The sequence below is a fragment of the Nicotiana tabacum genome, chromosome 23, assembly GCF_000715075.1.
Source record: "Nicotiana tabacum cultivar K326 chromosome 23, ASM71507v2, whole genome shotgun sequence".
NCBI lineage: Eukaryota > Viridiplantae > Streptophyta > Magnoliopsida > Solanales > Solanaceae > Nicotiana > Nicotiana tabacum.
The window spans coordinates 121,540,176-121,560,271 of record NC_134102.1 but is presented as its reverse complement, the minus strand read 5'-3'; positions in this window follow the sequence as shown (position 1 = coordinate 121,560,271).

Here is a 20,096-nt window from a genome sequence, read left to right as displayed (position 1 = left end):
GATCCGGTCCAATCATGCCAACTAGTTCCAATACCTTATCCAAACTTAATCAAAGGCTCGAAACACCACGAATCGGTGATCAAAATCCTTTTTTAACTTTCACACTTCGCCGAACGCGTCTGAATCATACTTTAACATTCGGGAATGATGCCAAATTTTACGTATAAGTCATAAATCACAATACGAATCTATTCTAAAGCTCGAAATCCTAAACAGATATCGATAACACCAAAGTCCACTTCAAATCAAACTTAGGAAATTCTAAAATCTTCATAAGGCCAACTTTCCACAATAAGCGTTAAAATACTCCCGGACCATCCGATACTCAGCCCGAACATATGCACAAGTCCAAAATCATCATACGAACCTATTGAAACCTTCAAATCCTAATTCCGAATTCGCTTACTCAAAAGTCAAACCTTGGTTAACCCTTTCAACTTAAAGCTTTTGAATTGAGAATTTTCCTTTCAAATCGACTCCGAACTTCCTGAAATTCAAATCCGACTACACGTACAAGTCATAATATATTAAGTGAAATTACTCAAGGCCTCAAACCACTGTACGATGTACTAGAGCTCAAAATAACCGTCGGGTCATTACATAGTCAGGATTTTTATTTTTGGTCGAGTTTGAAATTCAATTCCCTGAACGAAATTGGTAAGAACTGATTGTAGTTTAGTCGGTTTTTCTATCGACAATATTTTTCTGACCTATCCAATTAAGTCGGTTTTTGTTGTAATCGTTCAAAATTGACCACTTTCGATCAGTTTTTTTGGTCAGAAAAGAGCTAGTTTTTAATAGTGTTAAAATAATCATGGTTAAAATACCTTTTGACTAAGTAAATCTGTTCATAATTGGTTTTTATGTTGCATATGTGCCAACAATCCAGAGTTCTACCGGATGACAATGAAGTTAACTCTACTGGAGCGAATCCCAACCCTAACAGTTTTTTGTGTTTTGAACTCTTGCAATCTCACTATTGAAGGGATTCTAAGACAATCCTTGTCATAGGTATACCATTCACATTCAATAATCTTTTCTTTCACTCCATGTTTCGTACAAGTATTGGAATCCTAACAAATTCGAATTCGCGCATTTTAAGGCTCAATAAAGGGAAAAATGTTCCTTACCAGAAAATTTTCATTCTTAAGATTCAAAAACTAAATAAATAAGGCATACTATTCTTGTTTTTGTTCTTTTTTATGATTTGTTTGGTGTAGTAAACAGCTTTATTTATCACCAGTACCCAATAAAAAACTGTACAAGAATCCTAGCCCGGCATGCGGGTGCCCCTAACTGTTAGTCCTTTCTTTACTTACTTCTCTTTTCCCTACTCTGTCTTCATATTCTATTGTTGGTAGTGCTTCCTATACAATTGATCTATCCACTCCCTCTCATTCCTGCTACATTTCCTGTTTAAAAAATGTACTACTCTAATCTTGCATTATTGATGGACTTGTGCACAAATAACACTAGGGGTAGGGACTCGCTAGTTCCATAGAGCTTCATTTCTTGCCCACCATATTCTGTACATCAACGCTGTATCATTGCTGTGATATGCGTCCTGCACTTCTTTCCTTTGACCCCTCTTATTCATCTCCTTCATATCCCCTTGAGATCATATTTTGTTGTACATCTCTACAATCATTTTAATAGCAGATGTAGGCATGCCTCTGAGAATTTGCATTCAAAAATCAAATGTTACACTGTCTCTGGTTAGCTTCCACAGATCGTGCACTAGTCGTCTTGTCTTATCTTCAGCCTTAGCGATCTATCCTTCGTAATTAGCTTCCTATGCATGGCAAGCAAACTAGTGAAGCAATGCTTAGGCATATTCACCCTACACCATACACCTCGATACTATGATCTTTATTCTGGTTCTCCCTTGCTCCATCGGTATCCACTCTTCACTGATAATTTTCATCTTATTTCAGCCATCCATTATTCACAAAACCTCCAGCAAACGTGTCGCTGATGGAGCATATTTTCTTCCAGTACTAGTAGCTATCTGTTGGGGAGAGTATTTTTACCATGGTTGGTTCCTTATATATAGATGATTGACCTATTTCATCCACAAATTGTCTTCTTTTTTGGCTATGTTCCAAACGTACTTAACCATTGCTGCTTCATTCCATATGATACAGTCAAGTATCCATAATCCTCCTTGCCTCTTTGGCCGACACACTATGTCCCAGCCACTAATGGCATTTTGATAGAATTCCCTTTCACCTCCTAGATAAAACTCCTACATATAGCTGTTATGTTTCTCAACACCTTTTTAGGGAGAATGAATATAGAGGCCCAATAGATATGTATCTGCATTAGAACAACATTCATCAATAACACCCTCCCAGCATAGGATAGGTATTTAGCACCCCATGTTCTTACTTTTATTTGCAGTTTGTCCACTAGCATTTCACACTGTACGACTGATAGCTTTATAGAAGAAATTGACACACTAAGATATCTAAAAGGTAGTTTCCCTAGCTAGTACCCTATTAGCTCGCAGATATCCCGGAGGCACTGTGTCTCTATATTTGCACTACAGATATTCGACTTGGCTACATTTGTGTTCAATCAAGATTCTTGTGAGAATGTTTTGAGCCTACTGAGAATCAGTTCCACTGACTTTAATTTACCTTTACAAAAGAACATAACATCATCTGCAAAGCACAGATGGTTCAGCTTGATGCCCTTACATTTTATATGATACTGGAATCCTCTTTGATTAGTTATCCATTTCATAATTCTGTATAGATATTCCATACAAATTATAAATAAGAGAGGAGATATGAGATCTCCTTGTCTTAGTCCACACTTGCCTTTAATGATACCAAATATCCCTCCATTCACAGCTATAATATACTGAGTAGATATGATACAAGCCATAATCCATCTAATTAACCTTTGAGGGAAATTAAGAGCATGCAACATCTCTTCATCAAATAACCACTCCACAGTGTCATGCCTTACGAAGATCAACTTTTATTAAGAACCTCTTAGTAGTATTCTTCCTTTAGTATTATCTCACTAGGTCTTGACAGATTAATACTTTTAGTAATATATTTCTACCAGCAAAAAAAGCACTTTGGTTGTCAGAAATTATCTCAGGGAGAACCTTCTTTAATCTATTGCATAACATCTTTCGATATTACTTTGTATATTGTGTTGCAACAAGCAATTGGCCTTTAGTCACCCACTGCATCAACATGTGTACTCTTGAGAACTAGTGTTATCACTGTGGTGTTTACAATTCTGAGCATTCTGCCTGTTCTAAAGAATTCCATAACCTCATTTATCACATAATTACCCACAATGTCCCACTATCCGTGTAGAATTGGGTACCAAACCCATCTGACCCTGGGGCCTTGTCCCCTGAGATAACCCACAAAGCTTGTTTCACTTCTGCCACTGTGAATTCTGCCTCTAACCTCCTTTGCTCCTCATTAATAGTAGGACCTTGCTTAACCAAATAGCTATTTACATGAACCTTGTCTTCCTGGTTACAACCCAATAGGTCAATGTAAAACTCTATGAATACTTCGGGTATCTTTATTGGTCACTTCTTTCCTTCCCATGCATATCCCTGATATGGAATATTCTGTTGCTATTCCTCCTATATTTCAACATTCTATGATAGAACTTTATGCTTTGATCCCCTAGTGTGAGCCATTGAACCTTAGACCTTTGCTGCAAGAAAATGTCTTTGGCTTTCTTCCATTTACTTCATTCCTCAGATATTCTTAACTCTTCATTAATAAGTGATTCATTTTGAGGATCCTTCTGATTTCTACTCTGATAATTCTGAAGTAGTTCTAATGCTTCATCTGCTCTTTTTTCAACATTACTGAATTTGTCTTTATTAATTTCTTGGAGAGTACTCTTGATCTTATGTAATTTCCCCATTAACTGATACATATGTGCGCCTTGTTTACTAGTCTTCCACCCTTACTTTATCCTTGCTTTGAAATCAGTAGGCATATTCCATATGTTGAAGTATTTGAAATTTCTGCTGCCCTGTTGTACTCCCCCCTCCCAGCTTATAATACTAAGGGAGTGATCATACAACCTTGGACTCATATAGTGAACCTCATGGAAAACCAGATGGAAAATAATTAACCTAAAGGTTTCGACATGTGACAACTCTTTTAAATGAGTATTAAAAGAGAAGAGTCGCCACTTAATAATTTTTAAGGTGTGTTAGGGAACCTATTTGCAAATAACTCTGTTTAACTAATCCGCATCATCAAAGATCGTGTAAGGGCTCAAATTACCTCAAAAAAAAGGTGTTAGGCACTCTTCGAGGTCCACAACTATGGGTCCCGACCAAAATTTATGCTATGTTGGATTATATGATTATAATTGTCCTATATGATCATGTAAGTAAGGGAAGATATGGAATTTAAAAGTTCTACTATGATATAAACAAGTGTAAAGAAAATTACACAAGAATTAAATTGTATATAAATAATCAGTACAAGTCTTTAGAGGTTACAAGATACAACTTAATTATTCCAAGTTCAAGAAACAATGCGTGAACAATAAACATATAAAAAGGGGGAGGGTGGGTCCTATGTTTTTTATCCTAAAGGATCATCCCGTGTAACATAAATAATACTTCGCAACTCCCTTAAGGTAGAGGTTGCTCATATTATTCAGCGGGCATAAACTATCATCTCCTGCTACCTGATTACTATGTTAAAATTATTTACCTAAAGCGTTCTAATTCATTTCTAAACCATGTCCTATGCGTGCACTACCCGCCCCATGCCTATGGTCTAGGAGGCTTTGGGCCTACTATTTGGTGGTTCTAGACTTTGTTTAGGATGCTCAAAAATGATAAAACTAAGCGCACAACCAAAACAAATAGGATTGCACATAGTTAACAGCCGAAGGCTCAAATTGGCCTCCTCACGTAGACACATATGCATGCAAACAGTGAAAGGCTCATGCTAACAATGTTCCAAATTATTAAGCGAATGGATGTAGGTAGGCAGACTTGAAATCAGAGCAGTGTTGAATGGCGCAATACTTATAGGCATGATTTCTATGTAGTTGATTGATTCAAGAGTTAAAATAAGAACCTGCAATATGCTGATTTTGACAAATAGTTTTATTAAAACCCTATAGGCATGATCTCTAGGTGACTTATGACATGGTCTATGAGATCTTCGAAAATGCATAGTTATTCATCTTTCATCCTATAGACATGATTTCTGAATAAATAGCAAAATCCTATAGGTATGGTACCTAGATAATAACATCCGGGCAATGATGTAATTGAGAATATACATTGATTTAATTTTATTCCTATATGCATATCATCTAGGCAGCAGTATGATAAGGATAGCAGTAGCTGCAATTTCAATCGAAGTCCTATAAGCATGATCCGTAGATGGTCAAATTTTGAAATAAGTTGTTTTAATGCAGGTTTGTCTCAGTAGTCTTAAAGCCATGCTTTCTAGGTGATCCACATAATTGCAAAAGGTAAATGATTCTTGGCAACGAGATCCTATAAGCAAGATGTCTGACGACATATAGAGATAGGGCATGCTGAGCAAGTAGCAAGTAAAGCATTTAGGTCTTATATGCATGTTGTCTACCCTTTCATGCATGAATTAAAGTATCCAAGCCCCTCACTTTCACTAACTCCCTCACTATTCGTTTATACAATTATTACATGCGCAGATGTAGTAATATGAACTCAAATAAATGATCACGGACCCAGCTAAGATAATTACAGGCCTAATACAGATTGAATCAGGGATGCTTCTGGGCTTTCAACTAAACATTGAGCCTTTTGTGGATGAGAAGGCCCATACTCCAGATGGTTGTTAATATGCTTCAGCTCTCAATACCATATTATCCCATCAAACATGCCAAAACAATTGCGTTGCTTACCCATTTGAATACCGAAATAGCCATAATAGTACAAGTGAAAACTATGTGCTAGACCAATTAAGCAATTCTGAAATCTAAGTACTTAGCCCTTAAGGTTGTAGGGAACAGGGGTTTCCAAACTAAAGGCATGCAAACAGGATTACACAAAGTCTCAACATGCATACACATGCTATATTTCAAGAAACAAATTAAGAGATGGAAAACCAAAGTTAAGTAGAATTTCCAAGTAAAGGATAGCAGAGAGGCCTTTAGCCTTGGATGTTCAGGCCTTAGCCAACCAGTTTGTCAGGATGGATATTTCCGAGCCTAGCCGAGTTTTGGCTTGCGTGGTTTCTCGGTCTTCTCTTTATGATCGTATCAGGGAACGTCAGTATGATGACCCCCATTTGCTTGTCTTAAGGATACAGTTCAGCACGGTGATGCCAAGGAAGTCACTATTAGAGATGACGGTGTACTATGGATGCAGGGCAGGCTATGTGTACCCAATGTAGATGGCTTGCGTGAGTTGATTCTCGAGGAGGCTCACAGTTCGCGGTACTCTATTCATCCGGGTGCTGCAAAGATGTATCAGGACTTGAGATAACACTATTGGTGGAGGCGGATGAAGAAAGACATAGTGGAGTATGTAGCTCGGTGTCTAAATTGTCAACAAGTGAAATATGAGCATCAACGACTGGGTGGATTGCTTCAGAAGTTAGAGATTCCAGAATGGAAATGGGAGAGGATCACTATGGATTTCGTTGTTGGGCTCCCACGGACTCAGAGGAAGTTCGATGCAGCTTGGGTGATTGTGGATAGATTGACCAAGTCAGCTCATTTCATTCCTGTGGTTACTACTTACTCTTCGGAGAAACTAGATCAGGTTTACTTTCGCGAGATTTTTAGGCTTTATGGTGTACTGGTATCTATCATCTCTGACCGGGGTACACAGTTTACCTCACAGTTTTGGAGGGCTGTACAGCGAGAGTTGGGTACTCATGTAGAGTTGAGTACAACATTTCACCCTCAGACAGACGGGCAGTCCGAACGCACTATTCAGATACTGGAGGATATACTTCGTGCGTGTGTGATAGATTTTGGGGGTGCTTGGGATCAATTCTTACCACTTGTGGAGTTTGCTTACAACAACAGCTACTAATCGAGCATTCATATGGCTCTGTATGAGGCCTTTTATGGTAGGCGGTGCCGGTCTCCAGTGGGTTGGTTCGAGCCGGGTGAAGCTAGAATATTGGGTACAGACTTGGTTCAGGACGCCTTGGAAAAGGTTAAATTGATTCAGGATAGAATCCGTACAACCCAATCTAGACAAAAAAGTTATGCGGATCGGAAGGTTCGTGATGTTTCATTCATGGTTGGTGAGTGGGTCTTGCTCCGGGTGTCGCCTATGAAGGGTGTTATGAGGTTCAGAAAGAAGGGCAAGTTTAGCCCTAGGTATATTGGGCCTTTTAAGATTCTTGAAAGAGTTGGAGAGGTGACTTACATACTTGCACTACCACCTAGTCTCTCTACAGTTCATCCGAAATTCCATGTCTCTGTGCTCCGAAAATATCACGGCGATCCGTCTCATGTGTTAGACTTCAGTTAAGTTCAGTTGGACCAGGATCTATCTTATGTGGAGGAACCAGTGGCTGTTTTGGATAGGCAATTTTGAAAGCTGAGGTCAAAGAACATTGCTTCCGTGAAGGTGCAGTGGAGAGGTTAGTCAGAAATAGAAGCCACTTGGGAGAATGACGGGAGATGCAGAACAAATATCCACACCTATTTGAGACTCCAGGTATAATTCTAAACCCGTTCGAGGACGAACGTTTATTTAAGAGGGGGGATGTAATGACCCGGCCAGTCATTTTAAAAATTGTAGCCTCGTTCCCCTATTTACTTCTCATTCTGTGCTTTAAATTATTATGTAACTTGGCGGGGTAGTCGGTTCGGGTTCGGAAAGATTTTAGAATGAATTGGAACACTTAGTTCCAAAGTTTAAAATTTAAGTTGAAAAGGTTGGCTGGATGTCGACCTATGTGCAAACGATCCGGGAATAGAATTTTGATGATTCCAACAGCTCCGTATGGTAATTTTGGACTTAGGAGCGTGTTCGGAATTATTTTTGGAAGTCCGTAGTTGAACTAGGCTTGAAATGGCTAAAATAGTAATTTAAGTTTCGAAGTTTGACCGGGGAGTTGACTTTTTGATATCGCGGTCGGAATCCAGTTCCAAAGATTTTTATAGTTTCGTTATGTTATTTATGACTTATGTGCAAAATTTGAGGTCAATCGGACTTGATTTGATAGGTTCCGGCATCGAATGTAGAAGTTAGAAATTCTTAAGTTTCATTAAGCTTGAATTGGGGTGTGAATTATGATTTTAGTGTTGTTGGATGTGATTTGAAGACTCGAATAAGTTTGTATGATTTATTAGGACTTGTTGGTATATTTGGTTGAGGTCCTGAGGGGCTCGGGCGTGTTTCGGGTGGTATTCGGATTATTTTCCTTCATTTTGGCACTGCTGGTAGCTGCTGTTTGCTGGTGTTTCAAACCTTCTTCGCGATCACGAAGATTGGGACGCGATCGCGTAGGCTTAGGTAAGGCAGTATTGATTTTGTTCTTCGCGATCGCCTGAGGTCAACTGCGATCGCGTAGGTTGGGCCAGTCTGTGCATCACGATCGCGTGGAATTGTTTGTGATCGCGTAGGGGAAACTTGAGAAGAAGCTGGGCCACGCCTTTGCTCTATGCGATCGCGTGAAGAGGTATGCGATCGCGTAGAGTTGGAATCTTGTACATTGCGATTGTGTGGCATTGTTTGCGATTGCGTAGGGTTAGACCTGGGCAGTGGAAAACTGTGCTTTGCGATCACGTGTGATTGTTCGCGATCGCGTAGAGCAAATGTCTGGGCAGAGAGTTTAAGTTCTGAAAATGGGACTTCGTCCCATTTTCTATTTTTGACGGATTGAAGCTTGGAAAAAGGCGATTTTTGGGAGATTTTCAGAGAAAACATCGGGGTAAGTATTCTTAACTCAATTATGGTTAGATTACCCGAATCCATCAATGTTTTAACATTTGATTGGTGATTTAAGTTGGGAAAATTTGAAAACCCTCTTGGATAGATTTAAAGATTTGAGGGTTGAACTGTTATCGGAATTTAGTCATTTTAGTATGGTTAGACTCGTGGTTGAATGGTCCTTCATATTTCGTAACTTTCGTTGGATTCTGAGACGTGGGCCCCATGAGCGATTTTTGAGTTAATTTCGGACTTTTATTGAAAAATATAGTATTTTCTCATGGAATTGATTCTATAATTTTGTTGACTGTATTGAATTAATTATGACTAGATTTGAGTCGATCGTAGTTGGAAAATCGAGGAAAAGGCATACTACTTGATTAAATTGGAACAAGTCGAGGTAAGTGACTTGTCTAACCTTGTGTGGGAAAATATTTTCCTAGGATTGGTATTGATGTGATAATTGTTATGTGATGAAAGTCGTGTACACGAGGTGACGAGTATCTACACGGGCTAAATGTGAAGGATTATGTTTTTAAATAGTGTAGATCACTGTTGCATATTAATTAAATTATTAAATTTTGTGATATTCTCCATGATTGATCTAATTTATATACTTTAAATTTGCTTGACTTTCTCCTGCTAATTGTTTTTACCTATTTAGCTGAAATTTATTTTCTTTTATTCTGTGCATTATTTGAAGGTGGAATTTCTTAAATTTAAATATTATTAATAAGAAGTATTTGATATTTTAAATTTGGAACTGAGGCAACGTATTAAAATTTTTTAAATATTATTTTTGTTGAGTTATTTATTTCCGAATATTTTGTGAGATTTTTGTACTCATTGGGATTGAGCCGTGAGCTCCATGTTGTGGAAAGTAATGTTGATGTTGTTTATTTTGGCAAATTGAATTATTTGGGCACTTGAGGTGCAAATTGCGATATATTGTGATATTGATACGCATGCGGTGGTATAAGGTCCGGGTGTTGAAATGCATGCGGTGAGATAAGGGTGGCTTGATACGCGTGGCTGGTAAGGGAACTACTAGAAGTCATGCGGTGTGATAAGGGTGGTTAAAACGCGGGATGCTATTTTGGGGAAAAATATTTTCTTTAAAAATTAAATGTGAAGGCTTCCGCGGTGATATAAAAAAATGAGTTATTGTGAATTTATTTATTATTTGGGACTACGAGACGGTACCTCGGGAGTGTCCTTGTGGATATTTATTTATGGCCGCAGTTGCCATTGATTATTGTTGTTATTTTACTTGAAGTTGTAAATTTCTGTTTTCTTTCCACGAGGTATTATCTGCCCTTATTCTGTGCAATTTAATGGTGACATACTACGTACTTGATTCATTTTTATTGTTATTTATTGTTATTATATTGTTAAACATGTCACCATGTCTTTTATTATTCCAATAGGGCCTGACCTGACCTCGTCACTACTCTACCGAGGTTAGGCTTGGCACTTACTGGGCACCGCTGTGGTGTACTCATATTACGCTTCTGCACATCTTTTTGTGCAGATCCAGGTACATCCAACCAGTCCAGACATCAGTGAGCTACCGTGTACGGAGACTTCGAGGTATATTTGCCAGCGTCCGCAGACTCCGGAGTCCCCTTCTATCCTTGTTATGTTGTTTCCTTATTTTCTTTAGATTCTGATGTATGAAGATATTCGTACTACTTCTTAGAAGCTTGTGACTTATTTCTATCGGGTTTTGGGAGTTGTAATTATGTGCATTTAAAGATTATTTATTTCAGATTTCTATTGTTATTCTGCATTGATAGGCTTACCTAGTCTTAGAGAATTGGGGGTCGTGACAAGTTCCAAATCAACTGCAATATTGCATATTAAATATTCCTTGTTTGAACTTCTGTGATGAGGCCTAACGTGTGAAATGAGCATGAAAAACTAAACAAAATTTTTTCTTTTTTGAGAAAAGGAAAACTTAAGGCTTATAATTGGTAAAAAAACAAAAGCCCAAACAATTAATATTATTTAATTACAATTAGTGTAAAAATTGTTAAGTAAAATTGTAATTATAAATAATATTTTATAACAATATATTTATGTATGTTTTATTAGGATACTAAGCATGAAAACCTAACTAAAGCTAACAATATAACACTAGAGAAGTAAATGAATTTGAGTGGACTTCATTTTTTCTAATTTCTCATATTATTCAATGAGAATACAACCTACTTTTGAAATTCTAATTACAATTAAGTTCTAACTTTCTAAATATTATTTTTGTATAATTTTTGAAAAGTTCTGACCAATAATAAGACAAATTACTAAAAAGATATTTACGAATTATAAAAGACAAAGAGAGAGAAAATGGTAGATAGTTCTATCAAAACAAAAATTCAAAAGTGAAATATTGGAATAGTTTTTGACTTCAACAATGCAAAATTTTTATTGGATAAAACTATGATTACAGTTAAATATTTAAACTATGAATGAGCTAATATATTCAAGAATTTGAATGAATAAAGAACAAGCTATTTTTAATGCTAAGAATAATAATTAAATCTTTGAATTACTAATTAGCAAAAGAATTCAATTTAATTATTTTTTAATTTTATCATATAAGTAAATTAGTTTTCAGGTTAACAAAAATCTTAGGATATATAAATTATCTCCATAGAAAGAGCATTAGTGATGAAAAAATGAACAAAATTAGTTGAAATTATTACTAAGAATCAAATTAGTAAAAATACAAATTTAAAATAATGAGGATGAAATAATGGAAGACAAAATATATTATAAATAAGTTGTCAAGAATTATTATTATTATTATTATTATTATTATTATTATTATTATTATTATTATTATTATTATTATTATTATTATTATTATTATTATTATTATTATTATTATTATTATTATTATTTATTCCAAAAAAAGGCAACTCCTATAGTTTTTATATATTAAGTTAATAGTTGTAAAATAGTTAACTCAACATTAGTTATTTTTAGACTTCACATTGTCACTTATTATTTTTTTCTATGAGCTATAAAACCAACCTCATCATTCCTAAAGACCAAAAGATTCAATTTTTAAATTATTTGATTTATATTTATTAATAAAAGTATTTTATTTTATTTGTTTGTTTTCAGTATTAGGCTATAGAAATAACAATAAGTTTCATAAGATACTTCTATAAAATTTCTCAGAAATCACAATAAGGTATATGAGGACTTATAATGGCAAAATTTCTTCCTTATTGAGCTAATAAAATAGGATCATCCGTCATCATTTTCAAGAATTTGTATTTTTTATTTAATTTTAATTTTATAAGTCAAATATTATTTAATAATATTTATATTAATTTTTAAAATTATGTATTCAATGATTTGGGTACCCGCGCAAAGCGCGTACCCTAAAACTAGTAAAACTAAAAAAGATAAGTTTAAGAATGAAATTAACTAAATTCCATATTTATTAAAAGACATTTTTCCAAATTAAGAATTTCTAGTTTGGAAAACAATTAATTTGTTTACATTTACCACATCTATCATGAAAATGATTTTGGAGAGAAAATCTAACTAACTACAACAACATTTATGATGTAGCCTAAAATGACAAGTTAGACTCCTATATATTGCAACCATGCGAAAGGAAATTGATAGGTTTCTCTCAAAAGTATAAGCATAATTAATTATGGCAAAAGTTTCGGTCTCTTGTTGTTTCCTCCTTATAATCACATATCTATCTATAGCCAACTTAGCAATTGCCAGAGATCGCCCGTTAGTGCATGAATTGACTGGTGATTTGACATGCACGGATGCACTTACAACAGTTAGATGTTTGGTGGACAAAGATTGTGATGACAGATGCCATGAGTTACATGAAGATTCATTAGTTGTTGCTTCTTGCGTCGAGGATCCAATGTTGCCTGATGCTATTTGTGTTTGTGGATACCTATGTTAATGGTTTCTTTGAATGACAATGATAAAAATTTCTACTCAAATTTCATCTATATGTTTAGACTTAAAATGAAGATTTAAAAGATCTTTATCTTATTTATACTTGTACTAAGATTGAAATTCCCCTACTATATAAAGGAAAATATTTTCTTTATTCTCACACAGTGTGATACGCAAATCAAAGCAATAAAAGTTTGCTTTTGTCTTCTAGCTATTGTTCAAAGCATTATTCATTTGTTATTTTCTTTACTTGCGAACGAGCTTGTACCGAAGGTCCAATCGAGGACGAATTCAACTGTTCAATCTAAGATCAGGCTTGGTCATCACATTGCGATTTATTTGATCATTTATTTTGTCTTTAACTCATTTACATGTTGTTCTTACATAGTTCGTATTAAATTAAATCACATATCCTTTAAACTGCGTACAAATTTAATTGTTACTCATTTTAGGGGTAAACAAAAGTGTTGTACTATTAATATTATGACATACATGACGAAGAAGGTACATCTATACATAAAATTAATTAAATACCACATAACAGCAAAGTCTATAAATAATTAAAACTTCACTAGAGGAAACATATTTTCAAATTCACTTACGAAAATTATGATGTCAACATGAACAAAACGGTAACGATTCGACCGGTCGTTTTGAGAATTAGCATCTCGTTTAGTGGCTTAAGGTCCCGAGTTATTTTGTAATGTGTATTATGATTTGCGTGTGTGGTCGAGTTTGATTTTCGGATAATTCGAGATCAATTTGGAAGAAATAATTCTTGTTATGAATCTTAAGTTAAAAGAGTTGATAAGAGATTTGACTTTTATATAGACGACTCCGGAATGGTGTTTTGATGATTTCAATAGCTTTGTATGGTGATTTCGGATTTAGGCATGCGTCCGGATTTGGATTTGGAGTTGGAGGTCCGTAGAATAAATTGAAGCTTTTTGGCGAAAGTTAAAAATTACAATTCTGAAGTTTGACCGGGAGTTGAATTTATTGATATCGAGCTCGGATTTCGATTCCGGAAATTGGAATAGTTTCGTTATGTTATTTATGACTTGTGTGTAAAATTTGAAGTCATTCCGGATTGATTTGATACGCTTCAGCGCAAATTATAGAATTTGGAAATTTCATAACTCATAATTCAATTCGAAGTGCGATTCGTAGTTTCAGCATTGTTTGATGTGATTTAAGGTCTCGACTAAGTTCGTATCATATTTTGGGACTTGTTGGTATGATTTGACAAGATCCCGAGAGGCTTGGGTGTATTTTTGGATCATTGGTTGAGAGACTAGTAAAGTTAAGAAATTTGGACTTTGACCATGATCAATATCGGGTCAAGATGTCCTATTTTTAGTATTTTAAGTACGGGAGCAGGTCCGTAGCGTATTTTATGATTGAAATTTATATATGGTTTGTGTCCGGGAGGTTCCGAATGAGTTTCGGATCATTTCAGAGAAGTTTGGGTTTGCTGATTTCTGGTGTGGCACCGTTCATCCATAATTATGAACACTATTTATTCGCAATTGCGAACAATTATTTTAGAGTTTACTGTTCATTGTCAAATGCGATATTTTTGTCCGCAAATGTGAATATGGGCAGAAGACTTAAGGATCAAAAATTGGTTATTTTCTTCATTTCGTTTTGGGGTTTGAAGTCTCGGTTTTGGGCGATTTTGGAGGAGCTTTTCACGGGTTGGAACTGGTTAAGTATTCTATGTTCGAGAGTGAGCATATTTCATGAATCTATGGTTATTTTCATCAATTAGTAGTGAATCAAATGGAAGAAAATGAGATTTTTGCAAAATCTTTCAAAAAGTGAAAAATGAAGATTTGGAGGTCAATTCGTTATCGGAATTTGATAAAATTTATATGGTTGAACTCGTATCAGAATGGATGTTCGAACTTTTTGGATTTTCATCGGGTTCCGAGATGTGGGCCCCGGGTTGACTTCTTAATGTGAAATTTAAACTCGACGTTTTATTATCATAAATTTTAATGATGTTATGTAATTAAGTTTGCTAGATTTGAGCCGTCTGAAGGTCAGTTCATGCTAGAAGGCTATTTTAGAATATCAGCATAATTTCATAAAGGTAAGTATCTTGCCTAACCGTGTGTGGGGGAATTACCCTTTACGCATTGAGTCTTATGTGGAAATTTGTGTGATTGAAAGCCGTGTACGCGAGGTGACGAGTACGTACTTGGCTTATATGTGCAACTTATATCGGTTAAGTCCTTAGACACCCTTATGTATTAAATTTAAAATTGTTGGCACTTGTTAAATCCTTTATTTGCCATATCACATTCCTTACTTGCCGAGTTGCTCATATATTCTTATTTGGAATTTTTACTATATTATCCATTCATGAGCACTTTTATTGTTAAGCTGCAGTGTTTGTGGAATCAATCTCACTATTTATTTTTATCTGCAAATTATTAAATGCAAATTAAGTTATTAAGAAGCATAAATTTATTTACCTGAAGTTGTAATTAAAGGATGTTGTTTTCCTTGCTGAATTACTTTTCAATTATATTATTATTATCAGGAATTTCATATATGTTGTGTTGAGCCGTGGTCTATCTGTTGTGAAATTATTTGATATCATTGCACTTTTGGAAAGGTTGTGGCCTACGTGCATTTATGATATTTTATTGATTTCATTGTAAATTGTTGTTGTGATAATATTTTGTGTGAATTGTTGTGTGATTTGAGTTATTGTTATGCGGCGTATAAGGGTTGCATTCCAGTGTTGTTATTATGAAGGCATACGAATGGCATTTCACTGTTGTTATATGTGTTGGGATATTGTCTGGACGGAGTGATAAGGTGGCTATTATACAGAGTGATAAGGGAGGCTATTACAAAGAGAGATAAGGGTGGTTGTAGGAGAGATAAGGGTGGCAATAGGAGAGATAAAGGTGGCTATTGATATTGTCAGGGTGGAGGGATAAGGGTGGATATTATATGGAGTGATATAGGTGGCTATATGAGGGATAATGGTAGCTATTGTTAGGGATAATATGTGATGATGTTGGGTTATTGTGTTGGTGACTTTCATGTGATGTTGTGATTTTCCTTGTGTTTATTTTTGTATCTTGTGAAACTTGTCTTGTTGTTTCGGTAAACTTGATAATAGTCTGATCCATGTTGAAATCGTGAGCCTGCGGCTATTGCTGGGCGGATTATATTATTGGCACATGAACTATCCGTGGAGATGTGATATGAAATGTGGGCACGAGGTGTTGTGGATATATAATGATTATGATATTGGCACGTGAACTGTCCGTGCAGTTGTGAAATGAGATGTGGGCACGAGGTGCCGTGAGTAAATGATGATTTTATTATGGGCACGTGAGTTGTACGTGCGGATATTATATATTGATATTTTTGGCACGTGAGTTGTCCATGCGGTTATGGTAGAAATATGGGCACGAGGTGCCGTAAAAATATGAAAGTAGGTTGAGACTCATGTTTTATGACTATGAGATGAGGTGTCCTGGAGTGACTTTTTATTTGAAAGAGTTTTATTTGAATGACTTACATCTGAAATACGTATATTTGAGGGACTTAATTAATTGACTGTACTTTTATTCCTTACTTGATTGAACAATAATTATAGAGTTCTTATTGCTTAGTTGTTTATATCACTGATTGATTCTTGTTGCTATCACTGTTATTGGTTTCCCATTATTATCGTATACTGCTATAATTTACAGATTATTTAACTAGTGAATGTCTTGACTGTACCTTGTCACTACTCCACCGAGGTTAGTCTTGATACTTACTGGGTACCGACTGTGGTGCACTTATACTACTCTTTTGCACATGTTTTTGCAAAGCCAGGTATTGGAGATATTGAACTCGGCAGAGTTAGTGTGTTGATCGCAAGGATTCAAGGTAGAGCTGCTTGGTCGTCGCAGTCCCTTGGAATGTTTCCATTTTATTGTACTGTCAATTATTATTCGAACAGTATTCTATATTCGATCCTTGAGATCATTTCATATATTCAGCTAGAGTTCATGACTCATTATTACTAGTCTTGGGAGGTTGTTATATTTGTTTCCACTTTTAGTTTCGACACTTGTATTATATTCTTTTAAAAAAATTGCTTGAACTGTAATTATAATTGGCTTACCTAGTCTTAGAGACTAAGTGCCATCACTACACTTGTGGTGAGATTTTGGTTCGTGACAAGTTATTATCAGAGCTCTAGGTTCATAGGTTCTACGAGTCACGAATGAGTTTAATAGAGTCTTGCGGATCGGTACAGAGACGTCTGTACTTATCCTCGAGAGGCTACAAAACTATTAGGAAAATCTCCAGTTGTTTCATTTATGTCATGCAGATTTTTTGATTTCGACGTTTGGGCCTTTGTTTCTTTATTCTCTCACAGATAGTGAGGATGCGTGCTACTGGATCAACTGTGTAGACACCCGTGTCCCCTGATTGAGTCGTGAGAGGACGGGGCCAAGGTAGAGGCCAAGTAGGGGCACACGCCACAGCTAGAGCACCTGTCAGACCAGCAGTTGAGGAGCCTCCAATAGCTGCAGTTGGGGGACAGGCACTGAAGACGCCTGTTGTTACCTCCGGACTTCAGGAGACTTTAGCACAATTCCTGAGCATGTTTGGTACATTGGCTCAAGTGGGATTGATCTCTGTTGCACCATCTACTTCGCAGATTGGGGGAGGAGCTCAGACTTCGGGTGTGGTGTCGGCACAACCTGTTATTCTGGTTCAGCTTGAGGTCAGGCCAGGGGCATTAGAAGAGGAACAAAAGAGACTTGAGAGGTATAAGAGGTATAACCCACCTACTTTCAGTGGCACAACTACCGAGGATGCTTATGGATTTCTAAAAAAATGTCACCATATTCTCCGTACCATGGGCATTGTAGAAGTGAGCGGAGTTGCCTTTACTACATTTCAGGTGTTAGGAGCAGCGTATCAATGGTGGTAAGTTTATGAAGAGGGCAGACCAGCCGATGCCGCACCACCTACTTGGGCACAATTTTCAGAGATGTTTTTGAAAGAGTTTGTACCCTAGACTCTCCGGGATGTGTGGCACACAGAGTTTGAATAGTTGCATCAGGGAACCATGGCGGTGTAAGAATATGCCATCTAGTTCAGTGTGTTAGCCCGACATGCACCTATTTTGGTTCCTACAGTTAGAGAATGAGTCTGCAGATTTGTTGAGGGGCTCGATTATGATCTTAAAATATGCATGGCTCGAGAGTTGCATAATGATACTCCATTTCAGCAAGTAGTGGAGATTGTCAGGATGTTAGAGCGTGTTCGAGATGAGGAAAATGAGTTTAAGGAAGCCAAAATGTATAACGACCCATCCGGTCATTTTGAGACTATTAGACCTGAACCCCTATTTATTGATCCCTCTATTTTATTTTGTGGTTACGTAACTTGCTGGGAGATTTGGTTTTTGGTTTCAGAGTAAAATGGGACACATAGTCCCTAAAACAAAAGTTTAAGTCATAGGAATTAACTGTAGTTTGATTTATGTAAAGACGACTCCGAAATGGAGCTTTGACGGTTCCAATAGCTCCGTATGGTGATTTTGGTCTTAGGAGCGTGTTCGGATATTGATTTGGAGGTCCGTAAGTTATTTTGGCGTTAATTGGCAAAAGTTGGAAAATTGAATGAGTTTTGGAAAGTTTGATCGTGAGTGGACCTTTTTATATCGGGGTCGGATTCCGATTCCGGAAGTTTGAGTAGGTCCGTAATATCAATTATGACTTGTGTGCAAAATTTGAAGTCAATTAGACTTGTTTCGATAAGTTTCGGGGTTGAATGTGAAAGTTAGAAGCTCAAAAGTTCATTAGGCTTGAATCGATGCGCAATTCTTGGTTTTAGCATTATTTGATGTGATTTGAAGGCTCGACTATGTTCGTATGATGTTTTAGGATTTGTTGGTATAATTGGTTGAGGTCCCGGGGGCCTCGGGGGTGATTCGGACCATGTTCGGCACATTTCGGAACTTTGATGAATTGTTGGAGCTACTAAGTTTGCTGGTGTCTAGTTTCCTTCATCGCGTTCGCGAGAGAGGTCTTGCATTCGCGAAGGGTATCTGGGAGGCAGGTGAGATTTGTTCTTTGCATTTGCGAAGATGGCCATGCGTTCGCGAAGGTGTAGGAAGTTGTTTGCCGTGTTCGCGTATGAGGGGTCACGTTCGCGTAGGCCTAGGCACAGTATATATCGGGTTCGCGTGGGGGATTTTGCATTCACGAAGAGAAATCTGGAAGCTGAGAATTTTTGTGCTTCGTGAACACGAGGCACATTCCGCGTTGGCGAAGAAGAAATACCTGTGTCATGACCCGAAATTCCCACCTTCAGGACCGTGATGGCTCCTAACATTTCACTTGCTAGGCAACCAACGTTAGAATAATTTAAACTATTTTTAATAATCCATTTTAATTAATAGTAAACAAACCAACAACCGGAATAATATCTGAATTTTAAATGAACAATCCAAAATAATAACGATGTCAAAATACCATCCCAGAATTGGAGTCACAAGTGCACGAGCTTCTAGAATAATACAAACAAGGGTCTCAATAAAAATAAAGTTGTCCGAAAGAAAGCACATAGCTAAAATAACATAGAAGGGGACTTCAGAGCTACGAACGCTGTGACGCTATACCTCAAGTCTCCACTAATAGCTGAATCCGAGAAAAATCTACAGTACGCCGCTGGGACCAACTCCGGAATCTGCACAAGAAGTACAGAGTATAGTATGAGTACAACCGACCCCATATACTCTGTAAGTGCCGAGCCTAACCTCGATGAAGTAGTGACAAGGCTAAGGCAGGTAATAATAATAATAATAACAACAACAACAACAACAACAATAATAATAATAATAATAATAATAATAATAATAATAATAATAATAATAATAATAATAATAATAATAATAATAATAATAATAATAATAATAATAATAATAATAACAGGAATAGAAGTAAGACAGATAAATCATATCAATAACTGAAATTATTTCAACAGTCACAACCAATTATTTCTTTTCTCATTCCGTTACGGCGTGCAACCCGCTCCAACAATATAAACTTAAAATATAATCCGTTGCGTCGTGCAACACGATCCCCCAATATATTCATTTTCATCTCCATTGCAGCGTGCAACCCACTCCAACAATATTATTTAACAACTCTTAAATGTAATAAAAATGCTCCAATAAATACCATATTCGGTAAGAAATTATTAGGCAACAAAGCATACAATATTTTTATAA